General features: G+C 34.5%; 1 long non-coding RNA gene across 5 annotated transcripts in view; it reads left to right on the top strand.

Annotated features, from left to right (window-relative positions):
* Positions 1-16,257, top strand: part of LOC150098927 (uncharacterized) — a 197,831-nt gene that overhangs the window by 42,846 nt on the left and 138,728 nt on the right. For 4 of the 5 annotated variants that reach the window (XR_016549537.1, XR_016549538.1, XR_016549540.1 and 1 more), the window contains exon 3: positions 1,988-2,053. This is a non-coding gene — a long non-coding RNA (uncharacterized LOC150098927). Of the gene's footprint in view, positions 1-1,987; positions 2,054-3,599; positions 3,866-16,257 lie in introns of all 5 variants that reach the window. The other variant, XR_016549536.1, reaches the window with a different exon arrangement.

Below are 16,257 nucleotides of genomic sequence, written 5' to 3' on the forward strand. Positions count from 1 at the left end.
CAGAATAAAGAATTTAGAATTTAAAAAAAAAGGTAAAAATTAAGACTGAGTTCAATTTATCATTTCAATTAGATTCTAAAAAGATTAGAACTTCAAATATGAACATTTATTATTTACTAAAGGAAAACATATTTCGATATTGTGCTGCTGTGTTGCAAGTAATAGCTAATATGATCGCCATATGTTACTTATATGAAACAATTTTATCAATGCGTGAAGAAAAAAAAAAAGATGATGTCGCAGTCGTTCTCTTCGCCTCTTGAACCTTCCCTTCCCCCACGAATAATGCGCTGTTTTTTTTTAAACTCTATTTCTGTTATCATGCAAATTCATAATGCGATATTTGTCTTTTACAGTTTTTACTCTTTAGTCTAGATAATCATATATCTTCTATAATTCTATATTATTTTTTTTTCGTACATACGTATTAATGAATTTTCTTGTCCATCAGTATTCCAAGTAATTCAGAATGTACGCTAACATTAACTGTCGCTATCATAGGGCATGCCATTAGCACACAACTGCAGTATCATCCAGTCGACAGACGTACGATTATGTGCGTAGCTTAAACAAGAAATGGTGATTTACTATATTAGCTTAGTTAATTTTTGCATTTAATCATATGTTAATACGTCACTTTAAAAATATTTCCCAATTACAGCAACTGTAATCTCGTTTTGTTTTTCCTGCTGTTAGAGTTCGGTGAGTACGTCCATTGCCCTTTGTCAAACTTATGATTCTTTATTAATTCTGTGATTATATCAGGCGATTTCATTGAATCATTAATCCTTTTCGACTTCACAGAAATATATAATCAGTTCTTTGAAGTAATTGCCTGTTATTCTACTGAGCATTCGAGAATTTAAAGCCTTTTTCATTGAGTAGACTGACCGTGTAAAGTTTACGGTGTAGTATCTTCGTACTAGTACCGCGTTATCAAAATTTTATTTGTGTGTTTATCAATACGAGGAGCTTTGTTTAGTGTATTCAAGTGCTGTTAAATTATCAATCTCACAGAGAGAGAGAGAGAGAGAGAGAGAGATTCATTACACGCGCTCTATACATGCGAAAGAGCTAACCTGCCTGTGAAGTAATAGACATAATACATTGACACTTCATGACCTAGTTTCCTTGTCACATGTAATACGTCTTCATACTGCCTTTTTCGAAAAAAATTGAATTTTTTGGGTAACTCAGACTAGTAGATAAGTTCTTTACCTCTTTCTTCGTATGAAGAGGAAAGGAAATCATATCTTTAGGAATATTATCGTTATTAGCAAATGAAGCGTTGCTGATATTTTTATTTTCAGTTAAAACTAGTGTGCACTTAATCGAAGACATACTGTACTTCTCTTTTAAATTCTCGTGGTTTTACGTGGCTACAAGTCGAGACATCAATGAAAGAAGAAATCTTAAGCTTACCGATTTTTAATTATCTGACTTGGAATCGATTTAGCCTGACTTCATAATATAACAATTTCATCCTCTAAGTTTTACCGTAGTCGGCATTTCATTACAGTATCAAATGTATACTCCTTCCGCTGAAGTGTTGCAGCAATAATATGGCATTGTAAAACACTTCAGATAAGCTTCAGTCACATTCCATGAATTAACGAAATGAATTTTCATCCTTTCACATTAATAGAAATCAATAAAGTCGGTTTTTCTTTTATCTTGAATGCACTGCCGAATAGCATGAAATAACAGATCAAATTTGAATTAATGTTTTGTTTAACCATAGGGATCGAATTGGAGGATAATATTGCTTATCGTGTGCTTTATGCCTTTTTATCGTTAACATATACATCGTTCTGTAACACTTAAGCTATCTTTCTTGCTACCTTTATTTGCTAAGCATCTATTTAGAGTGAAAACATTTCAGCACAGCAGCTAAACAACTCGTCAGTCAAGCAGCCGTTTAGTATATAATAATAGGCAGAATAAATTCTACCTGTGATTATATCTTGGTTTAAATATTCCATTGCAGGGAATACTGATATGCAGAGAATGAACCATATCATTATCAGGATTAGCTTTAAAATTGCAACGTATGGTAAGTTTTTTTTCCTCCGTTAAACTTTGTAACTCTTTGGTAATTTACAAGGAATGAGCTGTTGTTGAGTGTACGTGCATACACACACGTATTCTCTAAAATCCAGTTTTGATTATGGTATTTTTTTTCATAGAGTTTCTTCTTGAATGCTTTCATGTTTTGTTCTGTCTTGAATTCTTACTTTCCTTGATGAAAATACGAAATCAGACACTTACAAATGTTTATACGACTATCTTACCGAGAGATTCTAAACGAGGAAACATGAAACAAAGTTGTGACCCGACCTTGTAACTGTAATTCCGTTCTACACATGAAAACGTCCTCTCGACATAAATAAGAAACAGTATAGCTGAACTGCTACTTAACTTAAGGAGGAAATACCTAGATTTTGCAGCCGATACTCATTTTCCTTATGAAAACCAATCACTTGAGTGAGATAATTAGTTTATGAGACATTTACAGCGACCTGAGAATGTAATTATGAAATCAGAACTGCAGAAAATAACACTATTGAAATGTAGAACAACCTCACAACAGATGTATTCCCTGAGTTGGAGAGGGAAGAAATTCTATGCCACCATGGAGGTTGCATTTCCCTGTATTAGGATGAAGTCCTTTCGGATGATTTCATCTTATTAAAATTATATTTGTCTATATTTCCGTCGACTTGTTAATAATTTTTGTACTAATTATTTTATTAAATTTGGCACAGCACATATTTGCACTAATGCCGAGAAAGTATGCACATCTTATGGTCTCCACTGTCCTTTTACATCAGAAGTTGAATTCTGAGTAAATTAGTGTTCAATGGTACTTTTGAGATGAATGTATATATAGTGCGCTCCAGCAAAGTCCAGTTTGGTTGCAGCCACGAAATTCCTTTCCTACGTTAAGTCGATGGACCTATTAGTTGTCGTCTGTGAATCGGTCCAGAAGCGATAAACCACCTTGTTGGAAGAGATTCTAGGAGTGAACAAACTTCGGCAAGGGATAGATGGTTCGACATTCACATTTCTGAAGCCAAGCCTGTGAGAAACAGGTCGTCGCTGGATGACATGGAAATTTTATCCCTCAGTAAATACCACACTTTGCTATTCTGAGGCGTTAAGTATTTGGATGAAAGCAAGGTCCTAGTTTACTATTTAACTTATTCCTTCTACATATTATTATTTGACATCTCCAGGGAGTCCAAGGACTCATCGAGGAGGACACCTGCTCTACAACTCCGTCTCCACAATTCAATCACCAACTGACCATTCAATCAATGCAACTACACCAATGCCATCTACCGCCGACCACCACTGGTATTTCCACAGACAATCACAAACATCTATGCCTACGGGATTTAAATCCGCAGCCTTTTAGCTGGAGAGCGGATACGCTATCCACTCGACCAACTAGGCCGGCTATATATTATAATATATAGCCGGCCTGGTTATATAATATTATATACAGGGAGTTTTAAAATTGTGTATACGCACTTTTAAATACGCGCATTTCATGAACAATATGGATAATTGCAATGTCTTGTTTCGTTATTTTAAAGGTAAAACACGTATGGATGTCTATGATCATCTGTCACTTCACCAGTTCTACGAAATGTAAGGCACAAGTCAGGTGAAATGTTTTGTGCTTCTTGCTGTATTGCCCTCCACATCCTTGCTGGTGCTCGTGGTCTACTACCGTAAACTTAAATTTTCCAAGTCTTCCCCATGCAGAAAAAGAAGAAAAAATCCAAAAATTTGAGGGCCGTAGAACATGGAGAATATTCAAAAGCACTCTCTCTCAGGAAATTTAGGTTGGAAAACTAAGGTGAATTTTCTATCTTTTCTGTTAGTATCAGTAAAAAAAATAATGCGAATAATCTTGTGTTTTTAGCTTTAAAATACAAAACAAAATCATTGATTGTTCATATACGTGAATTTGAAACATCCTGTATACCTGTCGTACATTTAGTCCCTTGAACTGAGAGTTAATCACACACTCCTCTGCTTCAGAAAAGTAATTTTAAAATGGTACTTTCGCACCAATAGATATTCACAGACGCTCATGGTAGGATTATCAACCATAGCCTAAGGTGGGATCATAGTGAGTTCAAACATTTCTTTTTTTCAATGTTCATAATTAAAACGATTATTTTGTAGATTGAGCAATTCTCTAATATAGTGGACAGAATCAGAGTAAAGCTTTTGAGGTTTCCAGCTCAACTAGTGAATGATTTTTCCGCTACATTTAGTTACATACATACACAGCCTGGTTGGAATAACAGTAGCTATATGTAGCTGGTCTAGGCGATGAGATTCTTATAGGATTATAGGCATTTGGTCATCTTAACGATTTCTGCTTCATTTTCTTTAATTTCGGTGTTCAGTATAGTAGAAACCTGATTATGTTAAGTGACATTCGGTGTCTGTCGTGGTTAAGAACTATTTTGATCTAATCCAAGGAATCGTGAACGCCGCTTTCTAAATTGAATAACAATCTTTTGCCTTTTTGTATGGCTGTTTCGCTCGTACATTCTACTCACAATCACGATTACTGGAAAATACCCCATTTCATCGCAAATCTGGTTGCTTTGAAGACACGTTATTCATCCCAAACATAAATCTACTGAATTCAGTAATTCTTTGTCTTGAAATGCGAAATTCAACTTTGAAATCCTAACATTATTCGTATAATTATTTCTAGGTTTCTCTTAGGGACAAAAGTTAGATAACTGAGAGGAAACGACCTTTACGTTATAATTAACTGGTGGGCCACCAGATTTCGAAGAAGTTAGCTGTTGATAATCTTTGACTGTTTCCAGAGGATTGAGGTGAAGTAAATAATGCAAGTTTGGTGGCTGACTTGCATCCTTTTGTAGAATGAGCTTCAAATATAGCCATATTTCCATGCTGTTGGTCTGATGCTAGATAAGTATGATGACTTGAATAGATAGACGATATAGGATGGTGTTTTATTTATGGAGCTGAATTCGAGTGCAGTTGGGGATTATTGTGTGGACCAAGAGACTTCTATGCATCCAAATTAACGAAGTTTTTTTTTTTAAATGCCTTTCTGGTAAAAGATTAGAGGAGCCATGCGGTGTCAAGAGTCCATCATTCACTTTGAGCAGTATTACATTGGTATGTATTTCAGATAGTGAATTGGAAGCATAGAAAGATATCTATCTATATAGTCAGTAAAGATAGTTATCTATCTTTACTGACAGCAACAGAAGTCGCTGTCAGTAAAGCAAAGTTTTTGAGTCAGAGTGGATGCTAGCCTCAATTATCAATCGTGAGCAATTCCTCCTTGCAGAAGAATCGTACACGATGGAGAGTTGTAGTTAGTAGTTTGAGCTGACAATTGAAGTGCTCTCAAAAAGAAAAAATCTGCTTTTGATACTTGATTGTGCATGCTGTTTGTTTGTGTTAAGGCCATGAATATTGACGCATAAAGTTGTTTTACAATAGGATTTTAGTTAGTTGTTTTTTGTTTTGTTTTGTGCTTGTTGCATTTTATAATTTTTTTTCGGATGTGCAGATTTACTCTTATGTTGTGATGTCTTGTTTAGTGATTCATATCGCAGTTTCTGGTACAAAGTACATGGAACTGGAATAAATATAATTTACCAATTTTTTAATTAAATAGCTGGGCGCCAGTTATAATTTATTCAAGTACTTTATTTATTCAGTAAACAAAAAAGCTTGGGGTAGTTTAATAGGAATCGGATACGATAGAGACTGAAGATTATGGACATAACTTCATATCCATAAATCACCAGAATATTCATAAAAAGGTTATGGATATTCTGGATGTCTGGAGTAATTATTTAATAAATAGTAAATCCTTCCTTTCCGTGTGAAGATACAGTGCCCCCCCCGTTTTTTTGCGGGAGTGTACAGCACCATCTGAGTCCCCCCAAATTTTATCCGGGCTCCGGAACCGGCATAGGCTGACGAGTCAGGCCTATGGCTGGGTCAGTATTCTTGGCTGTAATCCATGTGTTCAGAAGACCGGTTTGCCTGCTTGCGGGTTGAAAAACCCGAGATAAACTGGCGGTAAACCCTGCTGTCCACGCCCAAGATGGGAATCGAACCTTGGACACTCCTTCCCCAGGCATATGGTTGCGAAACGCAAAGCCACTAGGCTAACCGCGCGGACAAATAGTAAATGAGAAGCAATGACAAAGCAGTGGTAGAAATAATCAGAAAGAATGAAGTCATGAGTACATTTCAGTATCGGAGTTTGAAACCGTTGGGGGGGGGGAGAGTATAATTTTATAGAGGTATAAATGTTTATCAGTGGCTGCAATGCATAAATTAGACGACTTGGTCTGAAGGTTGAATTCCAAGATGATTGGAATAAAGATCTCATAGTAGTCATCTATATGAAAAGAAAACAACACTGAGTGTGAGAATTTCAGAGAGAGGTTTCCTTAAGGAGTGTTCCAGGTAAGATTTAGGCAAGCATAATTGAGTCACAGAAAAATTGTTTAAGAGCAGCTTAGGCAGAACAATTTGATTTCAGACCAAATTGGGATTATCAGGACAGAGACGAGATTTTTCTTTCAGACACGACAGACATCATGGAATTTGATTTAAGTTTTAGACGTGAAAAATATATTTGATAAGGTATGAGGAAAGCTTTTTAAAATACGACAATTATATAGTGTGAAGGGAACAATATGTATGCAACTGTACTTATGTCAGCAATAGAACTGAATAATATAAAGGAAAATGGTTGGTTTGATGTAAAGTTAGGTACAATTCAACCTTGCGTGCTATTTCCATTGTTAATACGAGTATCACATTCTGAGGGGAAAGTGGCATTCGCTGTATGCAGATAATGTTATGCTGCCTAAATTCACTATGTCTTCAGGATTAAGTGAATTTAACTTCTTTAACAAATTTTAGTATGAAATGGGCAACAAAAACACAAATTGAAAATAGGCTGAAACATGGAAATGATGAACATTTAAAACATTTTTGCTATTTGTGCACAATTTTTTGATGATAATGGTAAAAAAAAATTAAGCATGAAAATCGATAGTAGAATAAGCATAGCAGGTATGGTAGAGCAGCGCTTCCCAAACTGTGGGCCGCGGCCCCCTTGGGGCCCGTTAGTTTTGTTGAGGGGGCCGTATAATAATGGAAACACATTTAATGTGTATGTAAGATGCTAAAAATGTAATATTTGCATTTGATTTTGGCAATATTCGCTGTGTATGTTTTGTATTGAATATAAATACAATAAATATTATAATAATATGTCTGTATTACGATTTTTGTTTTCGATGGGAGCCGTGAAATATTTTAATTTTTCCAAGGGAGCCTTTACATCCATAAGTTTGGGAAGCACTGTGGTAGAGCATAGTAGGTATGGTAGAGAGTCAGTCAATTAAATAAATTTATATATGGAATAAGAGAAATCAACCAACGCATCAAATTAGCAGTATACAAGACGGTATTCAAACCAATTTTAATATATGGATTCGAACCCTGGGTTAGTTATGAAACAGGAAAGAAACACGATATCATATTCCAGATGTGGACAGACATATTCAGGGGGATATGGTCACCTGAACAAAAATGGAAAAAGAAAATTTACAAAACAGATGTTTGATATGGGGGGGGGGAGAAAGACACGAAACAATTTGGTTGATTTGGACTTACGGCCAACTAGCATCTGACTATGAGGCCAGTGTATTATATCCGTTAATTGTATGTGTTTTAATAGCCTGTTTTACAGGAAGAAAACTCCGTACGAGACTGGCTAACCTACCCTTCAAAAGGATAAAAGCAAAAGTCTGAAATGGATTGATGCAGTTAGTAATGCGTTCGAAACTAAAATGTGAGACCTCGCTATAGTGGAAACGGGCAAATAACTGATTAGTATGGAAGAAATTGTTGATCAGAAATGCACCAGGAATGCGAAGTTAAGTAGTATACTATCATTCTGTACTTTACTCCACTCCCCCTTGAGGTTACATTTTTGGAATTAATGATAGATCTGTATTTTATTGACTTTAAGATAAAAAAAAAAAAATTCAAATAATATTAAACTTTAATATCATCTTAAAATGTTCTGTATCCTACTATTTCACCAATGATTTGACTTTAATAAATGAAAGAATATAAATATTATTCACTTTTATATTCTTGTTTACGCGTGTAACTCTCTGTGCTGTGTCAATCATTTGGGCAGCTTCCTGAATCACGTAGCTGAATGAGGAAATATGTCAATCCTATACTGGTATCGACTAGTTGACACCTGCTCTTGCATTATGTTTTACGAGGATATCCCATGCGTGGACACTTTCCTGAGAATAAAGGACTGTTCAAATTGAAGTAATTAAAATAAGGTTACATTTTAACATAAGTTCTTTAATAGGAACTTGGTACACAGCTCTTGTATATTTTATGCATATGCTGCTATTGTCAACATCTTCAATTTCATCAGATAAAGGATAAACCAGTTACTTGGGCAACAGTATCTCAATTCATCATCATTTGATTGGTGGCCTATATTATATGTACTTTCCTAGCTGCTGATCACATTATCTGTCAGCACTGTTTATTCAACCACGTGCAGTATCTAGAATTGTTCTTTTTGTAATGGTACGACTCTTTCGTGAACTTTGATATTGGAAGAGTTATCAACAGTGGTTTTACTTAGTGACGTAACTAACATACCGCGAAATTTCTCAACACGGTGTTTGTGTGTGTGGGGGTGGGGATTCTGTAAAGGCAAAGAAAGCTCTCAGGAATTCTAAGAAAAGCAAAATGATGGAAATATTTTAAAGGATTCATAATATGCAAGTTTTCTGCAAGAGAGAAAAAAATGTCTGCTATTCCTTAATTTAACAACTGTTGGGAGCAAACTACACAAAAAATTTAGTTTTGTTGTCAAATACTACATAATACACTTTTCAACACTATTAAGCTTACCTGAACTTTTTCGCAGCTGTTCTAGATATTATTCTAGAATCACTTCGCTAACAGTTCAGCTAGTTGATTGATTTTAACGGATTCAATACTGATTAAAATATATTAATTATCAAGATGTAGGCGTACTTTTACGAAATCTCTGTTTTCTCGAAATTTTTGAAACAGTGTTTTCTGCATATCGCTTACTGACTGCAATAATGACATAACTCAGAACAAGGATTAAATTATCGAAATTCTGGTTACCCATAAGGGAATGCTGATCAATCCAGCCTAATTTGGAATACCACTGGGTATGAGAAGATCAATCACAATATACTTGAAACAATCACATAATTTCTAAAGAGGCTAATTTTAAAAGGCAATTTTTTCTCACTGATTATCTCAAAATCACGATTTTTCGGTTGTCACCATTGCAGCCAGTGAGAGATATGCTCTTCTACAGAAAAGTTATATACAAATTATAACCATCCCTCTTTCAAGTTGTTAGTTTGAGGCCGTTTATTCGATATGCGTACTTATTCTCATCTTTCTTTTTCATAATGAAGTCTAACAACAGTGCTGTAAAGGATAAATCAGGTTTGCTGATATTTGTGGGAAAATCGAAATAATATTGTAATGATACGCATATGAAAAACGAATGCAAAACAAGAAATATTAAAAAAAAATAGTTTATTCTGTATTATTTAATTAATTATTTTGTTTAGCATTTTTGTAATATTTTTATTCTGTATAAAGTGAAATTAATATTTTGTATTTTACTAATCGGTGAATGGCTTAATTCTTGCTTATTTATGGCTGAAATACTTAAAACGTTAATGTTTTTTTTATTACTTAGATATTACAGGCTCTGTGGACGGATGTTAATTTTCTTTACAAAACTGTGATAGTGTAAGGGCATCAAATTTTTAAAAGCTGTTTTATTTTTGTAATCTTTCACGATTTTTCTGCGCACTCTGTATTCATCCAGATGTGATATTTATTATTTTTTTTTTTTACTGAAGTAATTCAGAAGATGACGTGCTTTCAGTTATTACAGAATACCCTTGTATTTTGGAACTAACTCCACTTTTCCTGCATAGTAAAGAGATTTTGAAGTCTCTCGTTGTTTTTACAGAGGCTAGTTTAAAACTATGTGTGCACCTCTGAGTAATTATATTAAAGCTAGTGACGATAAAATTGCACAAATCTTTTCATGATATAAATCAGTTTAAGGTAAAATTCCCATTTACGGCTGAAATACTGGACTTCACTTTATGTCCCAATACTAGTATTTTATTGACACGAAGAAATTTTAAAACTGATAATGAGTCTTTGTCGTCTTGACTGAAAAAATAGTGTAGGTGTGTACTTCCAAAATGAAATATATACTTAATTTTCACGTAAGAGAGAAGGGAATTTTGCTTTGAGCAGATTAACATCATGAAAGGATTTATGTAATTTTATTTACCATTTTCTTTAATATAATTACTAAGCGATGCATATGACCATAAACTATCTCTAGAAAAACAATAATAGCCTTCAAAATCTCTTTACTATGTAGGAAAAGTGGAGTCAGTTTCAAAAATAAATGAATTACTTCTTCAGTAGAAAAATAAATATCACATCTGCATGAGTGTTACAAAAAGTAAATAAGCTAGTATCTAAGTAAGAAAACAGAATTAGCGTTTTAAGAAATGAACAGAAATGAGGGAACTCGCCGATAAGTAAAACACAAAATATTAATTTCATTTTATACAAAATAAAAATATTACACAAAAGCAAAATAAAATTAATCAAATAATACAGAAAACGTATATTTTCTAAAATATTTATTGTTTTGCATTTGTTTTCATGTGTGTATCATTACAATATTTCAGTTTTCCTGCGAAGAACTGTATGGACACAGCTAAATCATGATTAAAGGGATGTTGTTGTTGTCTTGTTCTTTGAAGAGTCATATGTTTCCATATGCTCCTTGAATTGCTTTGGCTATGTCGGTGATTTTGTTTGTGTAGAGCTGTTTTTCAGGATTAGGGTCTATTGCTTGCAAGGTTGCTGTAATTGCTGGACAGGTAAAAATGTGAGTGGGTGTCAATTCAGTATTAGGGTAGTTGTTGCAGTTTCTATACATTCTCGTATCATCTGTATTGATTTTTATAATGTCCTGTTCGTAGTCTTGCTATCGTGGTGGAGGTCTTTCTGTCAACATTCATTTCGGGAATTTGATGTTGTATCACTGATTTCATTGGAAATAGTCTAGCTTTTGCTAGTGCGTTAGCATCAGCAAGAGTTATCATGTAAGTTTGTTGGTTGAGTTCTCTAGCCCCTTTTGCTAATTTATCACCTGCTTCATTGTAATGAATACCTACATGAGCAGGAATCCATTGTAAAATGCAACTTTTTCCTAAACACTAGTTGATTTAAGGGTTGATAGGTTTCTTGTGTGAGCTTGGTATTGCCATTTTTGATTGCCTTCATAGCTGATCTTGAGTCACTGTAAATTATAATTTCCTCTGATTGTTGAGATGGTAATTTTAAGTAGGCTTCCAGTGCTTTATTTATTGCATAAAGTTCGCTGGTAAAATTGGAAGCAATTCTTCCAGATCCAACTTTTATTCAAAGTTTTTCACCTTTTGGGAGTAGAAGGAGAACATCAGCGCTTCCATTAATCATATTGGCGTCTGACGATCCATTGGTATAACAAATAACCTTTTTGGAGGATGAATAAAGGTTGATAGTATTTAGGCCTTTTTATTTGAGCATTTCTTTTGATTCTTTCTTTATACAAAGTTTGGTAAGTTTTAGATTTATGGAGATATTTGGAGGCAAAGGACTGGAAAATAGAGGTCCTTTGTTTATGTGGGCATTTAGCGGATCAAGACCTATTTCCTTCCTGATAGTGTCATCATATTGTAAAGCTGATGATCTGTGAAGTCTGCATTTTTGATTTCAATGTTCATACGTTTTTAGGGAGATATATGATTGCTTTGGTAGCTTCTGATATTATTAATGAAGTTTATGGTGGCAAATTTTCGTCTGTCCTCCAGCAGGTAGACTCACATTCCTGTTGGGCTCTGATGTTGTTAGTGGATGAGACTGCACCAATAATAATCTTGGATGCTTTTGCTTGTACTTTGTCTAATTTTTCCTTTACCGATGAAGCCGAAGGTGACCAGATAGGTGCTGCATATTCCATTATTGGCCTTATTAGTGTAGTGTAGTGTAAGTAAGTAGTTTTGAGGATTTTTGGCTTTGCGCTCCAATTTGTTCTACAAAGCCTTTTCAGTATATTTAAAATTTTTAGAGCTCTGTTGGAAGTGTTAGAGATGTGTTGTGCAAAACGTAATTCCTGATCAAACGTAATACCAAGGTATTTTGGATTTGTGACTTTTTTCAATTAGCTGTTGTTGTTGATCATGGCTTTGGGATTATAGGAATGTCTGTTTTTCCTGTCTGTACTAAAGGTGCTTAGTTTTGTTTTATCTGGGTTGATTTTGAGTTCAAGTTCATCTGACCATTTTTCTAATCCTCTCATTTGTTTAGAATCTCTTCTGATTCTCTGATTTTAGCACTGGTGTGCCAGATGGCTATATCATCTGCGTAGCAAGCTACTTTCGTGTCTTCTGTAAGGTAGGGATGAATATTATTGACATATAAAAGGAATAGTAAAGGACTGAGCCCTGGGGAACACCAGCCCAGGTTCTCCGCTCTCTAGATATTGCTGCATTGATTCTAACCTTGATCTTTCTTCCTCTCATGAAATCGGCAATCCAGATTAAAGCCTTTTCTCTAATTCTGATATCATGTAATGTTTGTATTAATATTTTGAACAAGATCGAAAGCAGCAGTTATATCAAGGAATATGGCATTTGTCAATTTTATTGGTTTTTTCTGAAATGAGTCTATTATTGTTCGGTAGAGGTAGAATAATTTATCTGTTGTCGAATGACAGGCTCTATAGGCAATTTGGTAGTAGTTAATTTTCTTATTTTTTGTCAGCTAGTGCATGAGCCTGGAGTGTATCTTTCAGTAATTTTACAGAGTATGCTAGTTGATGCGAAATACAAAAATACTGCAGAATGTCAAAGCTATAGCTTTGACATTCTGCAGTATTTTTGTCAGGTTTCAGGATGGGTACAATAACTTATTTTTTCTATTTTTTGGAAGTTTGTCTGTTCGCCAAGATTTCCCAAAAGTTGTTCTTTGGCGTTTTTGCCAAGGTGTTTGATTATATGACGAAATATAAGATCATTACCAGGAGATTTATTAGGTGCAGTTTTCAAGATTAATGAATTTAGTTCACTTAGTGTAAATTCTTCGGAGATGTCATTAGACTGGTATGTTCTTGTGAGTTTATTGAGGGTCTTGTCCTCTCTGTTTTATACTTTAGTTTGGAGTTGTTTGAATAGGTTTTTACCAGTGTGATTGCAATTTCTTGATCTGTAATAGCTTTTGTCCCTGCATTTATGATGAAGTTTGTTTTCTGTTGGGTCTCTTCTTTGATATTGTTGTCTAGGATTCTAATAATGTTCCAGTGTTGGCTGTATTTTCTTGGGTCCAGGTTACTGCAAAGCTCTACCCATTTCTCTTGCTTTCACTTCCAAATTTCCTGCTCTATTTTGTGTTATATCCATTAATTTCTTTCTGGATTCATCAATTTGATTAATTCTGAATTGTTAATCGATATTGTCTCTTTTGTAATCATTGAATCAATATTGGGATCTTTCGAGTATGGTATCCAGGTATTTTTCCGTTGCCTCTTGGTATTGTTGCTTTGGCAGCTTTATTGATGTGTGAAGTAAGGATTTGTAATTTTCTGTCAAAATTTCCAGAGATAGGTTCATCTTGACAGAGGCTCTCCAACTTTTGTCCAATCGGCTTTTCTATAGTTCCATGTCCTTTTGATTTGCTGTTCTTGATCAATCTTGAAGTTTAGTGTTGTTATTATTATGGGTCTGTGGGTCACTGATAAAGTAAGCTAGATAAGTTGCTTTCTTTGAAAACCGAACTCTTCCCAAAGGTGATAGGTAAGATCCAGATTGCTACTCTATATGGCGAAAATAACCTTGGCACTCTCATTTTCTTAAACTTTTTATCATGTTGATACGTTACAGAGTTGTTCCCATAAAAATCAAGTTGCAGTTGTTAATCATATAATTTTTGGTGTCCATTTTTTTTTTTTCGGGCGCTACATATAATTTTTGGTGTCCATTTTTTTTTTTCGGGCTACAAGGAATTTCACTCCAAGAGAAGTAACCCATACCACCACACTTAACAGATAAGACACTAGGTTCTAGCAGCCTAGTACTAAATGAATCCATCCAATCGTGGACTACCATCGCACCATTCAAGTCGAACCCTAGCATCGTAGAACAGCTGCTGTGAACAAGCAGCACACTCCTGCCCTTTTCTGTCAGTATGTGATCTGTTTATTTGATTGCTGGTTTCTTTTCTCAATACTCTTCCACCTTTAATGAACTAACTACTGTTGATCGTGCTGCCGCAATCACATGAACTGACTGAATGATATTGTAGCCTATGATAATACTTCGTTGAATGTTCATCTTTAAACTACGCACTATGTCCAGCATTGTACATAGATTATCTGTATACAATATAGAAAATTTGAGAAAAATAGATTGTTAGTGTATAATTTTTACAATTATATACCGACGCTAATATACTTACGCAGTATTTATTGTGCCGCATTTTGCTTATACGATGGTGGAAATAAATTTGTTTGTTGTTTGCGGAAATTTGAAATGCCAATTTCAACTATTCGTAGCAGTTGATATGGCTTGTTTCCAGCTCAGACATATATCTTGTTTCGAAAATGCATTTTAATTCATTGTAATCTAAGGCCACTTCTAAAAATGTTACCAAAAAAAAAAAAAAAACGAATAATGTTATACTTCATATGAATTCCACCCACGGAGTATTATAAACCTAGGGCCCAGCTATTACCATTAGTGGGCTGAGATAGATAATCCAGTTCCCCTATTCTATTCAAACATGGAATTTCTTCAGTTTTCCCATAAGTAGGATGGTGTTCTCTTATTGGATGAAAAAAAAAAAAAAACTACTGCATAATAATTCGCAAATATCCATGCTGTTGTGAAATTTGAACTAACAGAATGTAGGTTGAAGAGCGGCAACGTTATCCATTCTGCCAACTAGGCAGCATATTGGCGAAATTGCTCAAACTTTAGTCCACTCCCCACGTCGGCGAGGACAGAAACTCAAGTTTATTCTCAAACTACGAACTTGACCGTCTAAGTTGAATTTGTTAGGAATATCTGCACGTTGATATTTAATTTGATCATTGTTGAACCTCAATCTCTGGCATCATTTTCATTTAATTTCTCCAAATGAATACCAAGTGTCTAAATACGTTCAATTAATTTTTAGGAGTCAGTGGTTTCACTAGGTAATAAAATATCTGCTTGTTGGAGGCCTGAATTCTCCGTCGTTTCTTGGCCTCTGCAGCAGGATTTGAGAATCATCTAACCCTTATTTCCTGCGGTATTAAAATAAGCCATAAGACTTTCATGTTGGATTTCATATAAAAATAGTTACTCCTATTCTAATTCCGAGTAACAAACTTTGTCACCATGATTAGTTCTATTTTTCAGATTGATCTCTCTCTCTCTCTCTCTTCAGCATTTCTCTTTATTTTCTCCTCATTTCTTCCAGTTAAAGTACATCATCAAATAAGTATGTCTGAGTCGCACACTTATTTTTCCTGCTGCCTCTTCAGTTCTAATATGTGTATGATTGATTCATTTTTTCAGTTCTCTAGGAATTTTGTCTTTATATCTGTGATTGACTTTTCAGTATTCGGTGTTATTCCGCGTGATATTTCCTCGCTGTTTTTTGTTCCTGCACTTTAGTATTAGTAGCGGTATTCAGGTAGTATATTTTAAACTTCACTTATTTTCCAATCTGCTACTGTAATATTCTGAGTCTCACAACCATATAAGAATGCACTCCGACAAATGTTTTATGTTTTTTATATCTTTGATTATTTTGTTTCTAATGACTAATGTTTTAAATTATCTTTGTCATGCAGGCTCATCACCTATTTACTTGCACAGTTGCGAGATACAAGAATGATTTTACCTATCTTTTGACCTTTTTCCCAGAAATAATACCTATTTTTGGTGTATTTATGTAATATATACTTTCATCCAATATATTGTTTTAAATCCTGCTATTCTCAACTAATACAAAACATGTTACTTACATTCTTCAGTCACAATTATGCTTATTACCTTTTTCATTGCAATCCTTTTG

This window comes from Typopeltis vanoorti, chromosome 15 (genome assembly GCF_054136105.1).
Source record: "Typopeltis vanoorti isolate ZY-2024b chromosome 15, IOZ_Tvanoo_1.0, whole genome shotgun sequence".
In the NCBI taxonomy this organism is placed as follows: domain Eukaryota; kingdom Metazoa; phylum Arthropoda; class Arachnida; order Uropygi; family Thelyphonidae; genus Typopeltis; species Typopeltis vanoorti.